General features: G+C 40.2%; 1 long non-coding RNA gene across 1 annotated transcript in view; it reads left to right on the top strand.

The window, feature by feature from the left end:
• The first annotated feature begins 309 nt into the window (after positions 1 to 309).
• LOC119243791 (uncharacterized) overlaps positions 310 to 11476 on the top strand; it is a 55483-nt gene continuing 44316 nt past the window's right edge. The window contains exons 1-2 of the long non-coding RNA XR_005124824.2: positions 310 to 691; positions 2926 to 3046. This is a non-coding gene — a long non-coding RNA (uncharacterized LOC119243791). The remainder of the gene's footprint in view (positions 692 to 2925; positions 3047 to 11476) is intronic.

Genomic DNA, 11476 nt, shown 5'->3' with positions numbered 1-11476 from the left:
GAGCACATACCTATCAAATGATAAGTGTGCAGTGACTGTGACTTATGTCGTTTTATTTTCATGACAATGGAGACCAAATATTTCATCTGCATTTTGGACCACTATTAATGTAGAGGTATTGATATGTGTCCCTGTAACCAGTGGCTGAAGCCAAAAGACTGTAACAGGTGGTGCCCCTGGAGGGAATTGCTGGGGAGGGTAAATAGCCCCAGGGAAAATGCTAAAAATCAGGGTGGAGTGATAAAAAAAACTGATAAAAAAACATAAGTGACTGTAGAAGGGGGTGTGGGGTCATTCAGGGCTCGAGATTTACCATGAGGGGTCAGCAGATTTTGGCCCCCACTGCGCCGATCTTTCACAATGCTTTTGTAGACCTCTGAATGTGAAGGCTTTTAGCAGCCAACCTCAGAGAGGAAAAGTCTGGTGGCTTTACATGTAGCCGAGAGACTAAAACGGTTTCCGGTTTTGCTGCTGTTGCTGCCTGGCAGAGAAGAGGGAGACGCAGAGTCAAGCTTCTTACTGAGACACTTGAGTGTAGCCTTTGTCGGGTCATCTGTCTCTGTAGCTGCTGCTTTGGAAGAAAAGGTTTGGCGGCTTTGCTAGTAGCCAAGTGACGGAAACTGTTCCTGATTTTGTTGCTGTTGCGGCCTGGCAGAGAAGGTGGAGACCTGGAGTCAGGCGTCTTACGGAGGTGGGTGAGTGTGGCCATTATCCGGTCGCTGTAGCTGCTGTTTTGAGTGCCACTTGTCCGGTGCTGTAATGAGACATCTCGGCAGCTCCTGGAGCATCTCCTGTTGTGTCTTTTGCTGTCTTCATGAGTTGGAACCAGGCCTATAGTTTGGCTGCCCTGTGTCTGCAGTGGCAGGAGGATGCCATCTTGGACACGTGGCCTATTGTTCAGAAGAGAAGCTCTATGTCCTCAGCGGTGGGAAGATGCCATTTTAACTGTTTTTGTTTAGGACTGAAAAACACTGGAAATGGTTTTGGGTGAGCTAAATGGCCATTCTAAAAAAAATTATTTATTTATGCATGCAAGAGCTGGGGTACAGGCCAGAGATACAGGGGGTGAGAGGATTCACCAGAGACAGTGGGGAACAGAACAGGCAGACTGATTGAAATACACTGTTGAGGGGAGCAGTGGGAGAGTCAGGAGAGGTCTGCTGTGCCATGTGGGTAGCTCCCTGGCCGGGGATCATGCTGCAGAGACTGCAGATGGTTTCACTGTGTGATTCTTAACACCTTGCACCACCAGGGAGGCCTTAAACGGCCATTTTTGACCTCAGTAACTATTTGTTTTTCCCTGGTTTGTTAAATAAATCCCTTTGTTGTTCTCTGAGCCTGAGTAGTCTTGCATTTGTGTGCGTGGGTGAAGAACTCAGACAGTGACCAGTAAACTATTTGGGCAATATCCTTGGCCAGTTTTAGTGTCCTTTGCGGCCCTGTATCATTCCCTCAAAGACAGTTGCTTTTTATTGATTGATTGTGAAATCAATGGCAAAATATTTAATAACACTGAGCATCAATTTAATTTCTCCATTTAAAATTATATTAATAATTTTTAACTTATAGGTGATTATAAATATTAAGTGAATAAAAATCAGTGGATATAATGAAATGTACATTGATCGAAAATAATAGTATGAATTAATAAAGGCATCCTCTATGGGTTCAACTGCTTTACACTCAAGTGCCTAGAATACTCTAAACCCAGTGCCCTGGCCTTTGCTACTCCCTGAGCCTCCTGCTCTGGCTCAGCCCAGGGTTCACTGCAAAATCAGCAGGCCTACCAGCCTGGCCTGGAAGGAAATAGTCACCAAACTAGTCCTCAGATTCTGGCAGGGATTGCTAAGTAGTAAGGCTCTAGCTCTTTGATGGTTGATAATTGAAAAGGAGACCTCTTTGGAAATAGATTTCTGCAGGTTCAACAGAGATCTTGGAGTTTTATAGAATTTGTACTATGGAACCTGTTTTGATCAGACTCTATGTTGTCTCTAACTTCAGTCTTAAAATTTTTAGGTGAAAATGTAACAACCTGACTCAGCAATTTGGTAACCATGAAAAAAATAAGAGACCCTTTGCTGATTGTGACAACAGACCCTCATGGGGCTGTTGCAGCCTTCTATGGGGAGATTTTTGCCCATTAGTCATGGACAGACAGATGAATTTAAGAACAAATCCAAAAGTTTCAAAACAAATGCCTTAAGCTATGATCACTTCCTGATTGAGCCTTTAAGCACACCCCTTCCTCCCTTACCCCCCACTCCCCCAGTTTCCTGACCTTGGTACAAACCTTGGAACTGACCTTTGGTTATCACTCCTATTCTAGAATAAATGCTTTTTTGATTATATGATACCCTGATTATTTCTCAGTTAACAGTATGTCCCTCCCAAATTCATAGAACTGCTCAGAATGGCTCTATCACCAGACTGGCTAATCCAAGACAATATGCCCTATAGATTGCAGTTGTCTATACTTTGGACACATAGTTATCACTCCCAAAACCATCTATTTAAGTTTGATGGATAGCCTGTATCCCTGCTAATCCTGCTGAGCCTTCCATAAACCCCACCAGGAAAAGTGTTCGTTCAGAATCACTACCTTCCCTGTGTTTATTTATTTATTTATTTATTTTAGTTGGGGTCATTTAGGTAAAGGTTACATACTCAGTCTCAGTAGCATTTCTTTTTGTTGTTGTTGCTATTGATAATTTATATTTTTAAGTAAAATTATCTAAATATAAGTTTGTGATATGAATTGATATGTATACATACATGGTGAAATAATTACTACAGTTAAGTTTTTAATATAGTCAACTTCTCTCATAGTTGCCATTTGTGTGTTTGCTTGTGTGTGTGTGTTGAGAACCCATGAAATCTAGTCTCTTAGCAAATTTCCAGTGTTCATTATAGTATTATCAATAACAGGTGGTCACATCTGGCTGCTGTTATGTGGATTGCTCTTGCCCTTTGGTCAGAGATGAAGTTTACTGGCCATTTCCTGTATCCTGCCAACTATCTCACAGCCTCAGCCTGGACAACCTCTGAAGTAAGAGTGCTTGGATAGTTTTTTTTTTTTTTTTTTAATAGAGGCATGTTTTATTTATTTATTTATTTGTTTGTTTGTTTGTTTATACATGCACTGGGTACAGTCAGAAGCGCGGGAGGGTGAGAGAATTCACCAGAGCCAGAGCAGGGAGCAGAGCAGGCAGAAGGACTTAAGTACACTGCTGAGGGGAGCAGCGGGCGGCAGGAGAGGTCTGCGCGCCATGTGGGACCCTCCTCCGGTGGCCGGGGAGCAGCCGGGATCGAACCGGCGCCGCAGAGGCTGCGGGCAGCTTCGCAACCCAGCGCTCAACCGCTGCGCCACCGGGGAGGCCCTGCTTGGATAGTTTCAAGGTAACCATTTAACTCCATCTCAAAGTATCAAAATATCTACCTAGCACATTCTTCAAAGTCTGCTTTCTATTCCCATGGTTTTATCTGAAGCTTCCTATTGCTTTTTTTTTTCTTTTTTGTGGGACCCTTCCCGGCGGCTGGGCAACAAACCGGCGCTGCAGAGGCTCAACCAGTGCTCAACCGCTGTGCCACCAGGGGAGGCCCAGCTTTCTATTGCTCTTAAAAAAAAAAAAATACCTCTAGAAAAAGTAAATCTGACATATTATCATTTACCTCCATATGAATAAAAATTCCACATCAATTAAAATAATATGGTAGAAGAGTAGAGGTAGGGTAAAATAATGAGGATCCCAAACTCTAGGCTCCAGCTAGAGGGGGAAAAGTGCCTCTGAGCAGGAAATGAAGGCTTGGTCCCTGAAGATGAAACTTGCATCCCCCCAATGTTGAAGAGCTGGCTGTGTGTAGCACTTTCCTCCAAGAGCTACAACTGCCTGTCACAAAATGTTTTGATAGGCGCTCACCACTATTTGGAGCTAGGCTGTAAATATTTTCCTAGATCCTAAAACTGATGCCCTAACTTTACAATGCACATATTGCATGAATATATGTTGATAAATAAACTTGCTAGCTGGTGTATGCATTGCATGTAAACTCTCTTTTTTTTAGCAAAGATTTGAATTTTATAGACTGTAAAATATGGATATTGCTCTATTTATCTTGATGTACCTCTATGAAAAGGTGACTGCTGTGATTGGAAAGTCATGCCATATAACTAAAATAAGGTACTTTATTTAGAATTTTAAGATATCCTCTGCCCAATATGTATAACCATAACTATCTTGAAAAATTAGTTGTTTATTGCAAAAATATTTTCTAGTGCCCTGGCTATAATACTGAAATGGTTTATAAGCATTGTGAGAGGGGAGGAGCTGGTCACCACTATAAATACAAGGTTCAAGGTTTTAGTTAGAGAATATAGTTCTAAGAGATTACTAATGAAAGCCTCATGCCAGCCTGGGTGGGATGGAAGAAAAATGACATCAAATAGCAGTAACAATAACAAACTTTGGCCAGGTTACTGGGAATATTAAAAAAAAATACTGGTAAAGCTTATTTTCTATAGTACCTAGTTGTTTAAGGTTTTGGAGGTCAGGTATGAAATTAGTTGCATATATTTCTTTTTTTTTATTTTTCTTTAAACTATTTTTTTTTTATCAATTGACCCACCATTGGTTTACAATACTAAAGACAATTTAAAAGTATAACTTCACATCTCTATAATGTAAATAGTGTACCACACCCACTTCCAAAGTTCTGGTACTGTTCACTAGGTCACATTAATCCCCCTGACCCATTTCACCCACCTCCCTTCACCTTCCTTTCTGATAATGACATTTGTTCTCAAAGTCTGAACTTTTTTTGTTTTGTTTTGTTAAATTGTTTTCTTTGTTTATATTCCACCTATGACTGGGATCATCCAATATTTGTCTTTCTCCTTCTGACTTAATTCACTTAGCATAATCACCTCAATATCCATCCATGTTGTTGCAAATGACAAGAATTTTTTTATAGCTGAGAAGTATGCTACTGTGTATATACACCACAAATTCTTTTTTTTTTAAAGATTTATTTTTATTTATTTATACAAGCACTGGGTACAGTCAGAAGTGCGGGAGGGTGAGAAAATTCACCAGAGACAGAGTGAGGAGCAGAGCAGGCAGAAAGACCAAAGTACACTGCTGAGGGGAGTAGCGGGCGGCAGGAGAGGTCTGCACGCCATGTGGGACCCTCCTCAGGTGGCCGGGGAGCAACCGGGGATCGAACCGGTGCCACCGGGGAGGCCCACACCAGAAATTCTTTATCCACTCATCTGTCATTGGGCAATTAGGTTTCATCTGTGTCCTGGCCATTGTGAATAATGCTACAATAAAAATAGGGGCACATATATGTTTTCAAACTAGTGTTTCCATATTCTTTGGATAAATATCTAGAAATAAAATTGGTGGATTATATGGTAATTCTATTTTTAATTTTTGGAGGCATGCCTTAAAGAGGTAAAAGTGATACTTAACTCATGGATCATTATTTGCTTCTGCCAGCTCTGGAGTAAGGGCTTTAAGATGCTATAAATTGTAGAAAACTCCTATTCAAGATCTTATGTTAGCTGCAATAATCAATATCCATCTAAGTGGAACACCCCAGATTGGTGTTTCTAGGAACTTCCTACTCTGCTTTCTCTTCTTGATTTCAGATATCTTTAAGACAACAGCACAGACCATGAGAGCAATTGGGGACACAACTTAGATATCTGGGTGTTTGTAACCTAGAAAATTTCAGGAACATTTAGCAAATGAAAAATGTGCAATTGTCAAAAAATGTCCAGGCCTTCTATCAACATAAAAACCTCTAAAAGTTTGACAATTACTGTCTGCACATCATGTTTATGGGATAGCCATATTCAGTCTTCCAAGTAGAAACCTTATTCTTTATCTCTTATATGCACCATGTCTTGGGTAGAAATGCCTTTATAACTTACTAATTTCCTTCCTATCCCTATTCTACCAGACAGAGTATACTTTTATCTCCTTACACCAGAATAACTTGGCAAGTCTCTTAACTGGTTCCCCCACAGATCCCTTCAGACTCTCCATTCACTGCTTTAGTCAGCCTACCCTAGATATGCTAACTTTTGTAATTACATTGCTTTTATTTGGTCTTCTTTTTCTCCCAATGACCTGAATTTAATTTAATGCATTCAGTTATTGGTCAGATATTTATGATGCCCAGAATTGAATATGCCGGAAGCTGCAAGATCCCCAGATATGTGTTAGAATCTCAGTCTTCTATTAAAAAAGATAAGACAATGACAACATACCTCTGTTAGTAGGTAGAATGTGACAAGAGTGATTTGATTAGTGCAAACAAAGTTCAATAAATTAGCTGCAGAATATTTCTGATGGGCAATATTAGAAAGGACTTGTAAAAATGTGCAGGTTTAGTAGGAAGTCACTATATGAAGAAGAAACTGGCAGAGATTGTGGTGGAAAGAAACATGAATAGAGTATGGAGGTAGAAAAGCAAGGAGTTTATTCTGGAAATTATGGAATTACTTTTAATTTTAGTAATTGAGTGATGGAATAAACTGGGAGAATGAGTTAAGTCTCTCCTGGAAAGCCTGGAATTCTATGTCATTTTGTTTGAGCTGCCTTCATCAGACTTTAAAGAACAGTCAATGTTTTTTGCCCTATGAATGCGTGTTTGGTTTATATAGTCACGGTACAGCAAAATGGTTTTGAACTGAAAATTAGGGACCTCACAGAATCAAGTTCCTGATACAACTACCTCTGTCTCATCTTTCTGTAAAATCAATAAATCAAAAGACAATCAACAAAATAATCATTTATCCTTTATATTTCTAAGTATATGTGTGGATTCTGAAGTGCTGATGTTATACACAAAGTGAGGAACACAGTTTAGAAAATGGAAAGAAAGATTGACTGGAATTTTCATAAGCAGTCAAGACACAGTGAGGTTGTATTTGGTAAAATTGGAAAATTAGAAAATATTTGTCTTTAACCTTTTCAACCTAATATTGCATATCACAGCTCCCTGCCTCCCTCATATTAGATCATAAAATCCTTAGGGAAAGAAGCATATTTGCTTTGATTCCTGTTTGTATTCCCAGCACATAGCAGAGAGCCTGGCTTATAACAACCACTCAGTAAATTTTGCTTGAATGAATGATCTCTTCAAACTCCATCAAAGCCTCTGCTCTAGAGGAAAATCTGTAACCAAATGCATGCTAACAAATAAATGATTATCCATATGTTAAAAGGAATTTTCCTTATAAGAAATGAATATGGAATAGTCCATTGCCCACTCAGCCCAATTTTAATGGCAGTCCACATAGAAGAGGAGAAACATTTGGAAGGGCAACAATTGTCTCTGCAGCTATTGTAGAAAAACTAATTTGATTGACAAGTTCCTGGTTTTCTTGCAAACGGGGTGCCTTGAATCTTATCTGAGGGCCTAGATTCAAGGTCTAAGTCTTTTTAAATACAGCTCTCTTTAGCTGAATATACTTTGTCTCATACTGACTTAACAGAAGGGGCCTATAGAGAACATTTGAGTCAAATGCTGTTAAATCCCAGTTTTTTCAGAGTGTGAAGAAAATCCTTGCTACCATCTCCCTAAGGTTGTCACATGCCCTAAAGCCAGTGCTCAGATGATCGGGCCTCCCTCTCTGCAAAAGACCTTACTTGCCCTTTCACAAGAAAATCCTCTCATAATTGAACACCTTCACTCTGTTTTATTGGAATGTAATTTGTTAGTTCCCTTCATTCAGCACTTAGGAGATGTGATGCATCCTTGTTCATATTTTCTAACCTGGCGTCTTTGATTACATGCATACTACAGGCAGCGTACACAAGGGGAATATTACTGGTTGAGGTGGTTACACATCTACGAAGAGTAGGAAGGTGCCACAACGGTATAATTTTCGGTATCTGAAGTATCTACACGTGCATACAGCTTCTCCACTGATATTAAGTTTGCCATCATCACTCCTACATAAGCATGGCATGCAGTCTCATTCCTGCCATCTGAAATACACAGAACAGTTTTGGAAAGAAGATAGTGAGAATATGAAAATTATAATAAATACAAATACCGTTTACTGATTTAGACCAAGCATATTAATCTGAATAAGAAGGCACTGTTTTACCACAACATTCTAAAATAATTTATGGAAACATCACTTATCTTTCCTATTTCATTTGTGCAAAAATATTAGGGGAGGGCCTCCCTGGTGGCACAGCGGTTGAGTGCTGGGTTGAGAAGCTGCCCACAGCCTCTGCAGCGCTGGTTCGATCCCCGGCTGCTCCCCGGCCACCGGAGGAGGGTCCTGCATGTCGCGCAGACCTCTCCTGCCGCCCGCTGCTCCCCTCAGCAGTGTATTTCGGTCCTTCTGCCTGCTCTGCTCCCCGCTCTGGCTCTGGTGAATTCTCTCACCCTCCCGCGCTTCTGAGTATACCCAGTGCTTGTATAAATAAAAATAAATAAATCTTTAAAAAAAAAAATTAGGGGAATTGCACCAAATTTTTATTTCCAGTGGCAATCTAGCATTCCAACTAAATCTAGCATAAACTAGCTAACTGGGAAGTCCCCTAGGGAGTTGTCTTAGGCCCTGTGGACCAAGAAGCTCAAATAGCATCACTGGGGATCCATGTCGCTTTCTCAAATTCTTTGATAGCTTCTTTCCATGTAATGGTCAAGATGGTTTTCAGAACATCAAGATTCCAGCTGAGAAATAGCATCTACCTGGGCAGGTGTCTTAGTGTCCTTTTGTTGCTAAAACAAGTTACCATGAGCTTGCTGACTTACAGCCACATGAGTTTATCATCTTAGAGTTCTGGAGGTCTGAGTCTGAAATGGATTTCAAGAGATTGAACTCAAATTGCTGTGTCCTGCAGACTCTGAGGTAGAATTCTGTTCTTTTATCCCCCCTGATTCTAGAAGTTTCCTTATTTCATTGGTTTATGATAACTTCCACCATCTTCAAAGCTAGTAATCATGCCATACTCGCTAGACTTTCATTGTTACATCATCTCTAACTCTTCTGACTCCCTCTGTCATATATAAGGAGGCTTATGATTACATTAACCTCACACATATAATTCAGGATAATCTTCACATCTGGACATCTTTGAAATCATTACCTCTGCAAAGTTCCTTTTGCTTTGTAAGGTAACATTATTCACAGGCTCCAGGATTTAGCATGTAGACATGCTTGGAAGTTATTACTATTGCTACCACAACAGTTTGCCAAAAATAAAGCCAGAGGGAGGATATACAGTGGTCTGACTTCATGATGTACTTACTCTAACCAATTTCTGTATCTGGGAAGGTTGTATAGTCTGATTAGCTAGTCTGAGTCACAAAATTTCAATTCCAATGGGGAAGAGATGATGGTTTTATCTTCATTATCATAAGGACTGATATCTTTGAAGGAAAAAAAGGGAGTGTGGCAAAGGGGTGCTGAAATAAGAATGCAAGCCCTGTTAACTATTGCATGGGACAGACAGATAAATGGGCATGTTTGCCTAGTTTCCAACCCTTTTGAGAAGGATACCATGAGTTAAGCAGTGGCCATTCATAAATACATCTTAAGAATATATATATTTAAGCTTAGGTGGGGATAAATATCCATGTCAGGCCATGGATCAGTGTGGAAGCATTTATAATAATCTTAATCGTTTTGTTGGGATTGTCTAAAACAGTAGATTATTTTGCAGGGAGAAAGTTAGAGGATCTCAAAATGAGAGGTTCCAAGAAAAGTGTATAAAGAGAAGGAAAAAAAAAATGAAGAGTGTGCCAAGCCAATCACCACCTGTTATAGATCAGATCTGACTCTTCTCCAGCCAACATGTAATGAACCCTCTGTAAATAGGTATCTCTCATAAACGTGGTCTTTCCTTTATCATGGAGCCACTCCCCTCTCCCTTCCTTAGCACCTTCTGATCATGGAGACTATTCACAGCACTATCTTCATAATGGCCGTCCCTTCTGCTGGCAAGATGGCAAAATCTGCTGTCTCCCAGTACCCCATAGAAACACAATTGCTCATGGACAGGGCTATCCCCCCAAGGGCAGCAGCAAATCTACATTTGGGCATTAATTCATAATCAAACATTGATGAATCATGCTATTTTACTGAAAAGCACAGTCCTTAAGTCAACCACCTAATCTAAGGGAAGAAATTAAACTCTAAACCAACATAAACACATTACAAGTCATTAGTGTAATTAAAAAGGAATGTATAATTAAAACATTTGTGTATTTTAGCTCAAATTCATCTGCAGTCGGAAATTTTAATGAACTGTTCATCAAAGAAGTCTCGGGAGTCTGGGGATAAGTTTAGCATAACAAGAAACTGAATGTTTTCTTCCCTCTGCTCAGGAGCTCCATTCCCTCTGGTTTCTAAAAAGCAACCTGTCATTGGTTCCACCAAACTAATAATGATTCTAAGTGGTTATGATTGCTTCCGTGTTTTAAACTGATGTTATCTTTTTATCCCTTAAGAATCATGTTTTTCATAATTACTTCTCTTTTGTCCTTTCCTTAAGACAAATGATTTTGTAATTAGTGATGAAGGAAGGAGTCGTCACTCCAAGACATCTGTCAAGTTGTCAGGAAGTATGTCTCCCCGTAGCTATATTTAAACTTTCTGTTTAATAGCCTCTTGCTTTATTTCACAAGAACATCTCTGTGGAATCATGCCCAGGATCCCCTAATGATCAGGTTCTATAAAACATGGAGCAATTAGACTGGAAGAAATATTGCTCCCCAGAATATCCTTCCTATTCAAAAGGTGCAACTCACCCTCTTATCACTTCCTTACCCAGATCCCCTCCCCACTGAAGTTCTCCCCATGCTCCATGGATTCTAGTTTTAGGCTTAAGCAGATGAGATGACAGAGCACATCAACAGTTAGGCTAACATTTCCCCCAAACTCAGCATTTGGTGGCAACAGTGCTCTGTCTCCAAATGAGTGGCAAGCTACTGTGAGAAACGGGGTAGTTTTCCCTCAGAGGGAGCAAAGCCCTACCAGTGCTGTGTATTCCCAAGTACCCTGCAGAGGAATGAGCTGCTTGCTCACACACGTGCTGTTCTTCTGTATCATTTATAGCAGAGAACAGCCTCCCAGTGACCCCTAAAGTCTTATTCCACAGAAACAGAATCTAGACTGAGAGAAATATCCCATGGGGTGCTGAGGAATATGGAGCGCCCATCTTTTATAGGATTCAAGATTATTCCTGATCCCCAATTCGGAAGTCATTCTGTCAATAGTTAACACCCTAAATCTCACAGATGTCTCAAGCTGCTTTAATCACACTCTCTTTATTCTTCCATAGCCCATTTAACCCATGACTTTTGATCTTTATAAGAGAAAGCCTGGCACAGGGAGTTCAGGGATTTCCTGAGAGGTACACACGAGTATCAGACAGAATCTCAACTGCATTCTGATTCTATTTTTGAGCCAGCCCTGACAGAAACAGACACAATTGGTCCATAATGAGTA

Source organism: Talpa occidentalis, unplaced genomic scaffold, assembly GCF_014898055.3.
Source record: "Talpa occidentalis isolate TD23 unplaced genomic scaffold, MPIMG_talOcc4v2.1 talOcc4.13, whole genome shotgun sequence".
NCBI classification, from domain to species: domain Eukaryota; kingdom Metazoa; phylum Chordata; class Mammalia; order Eulipotyphla; family Talpidae; genus Talpa; species Talpa occidentalis.
The sequence above is the reverse complement of the archived record's forward strand: the minus strand, read 5'-3'. Positions and strand labels throughout refer to the sequence as shown.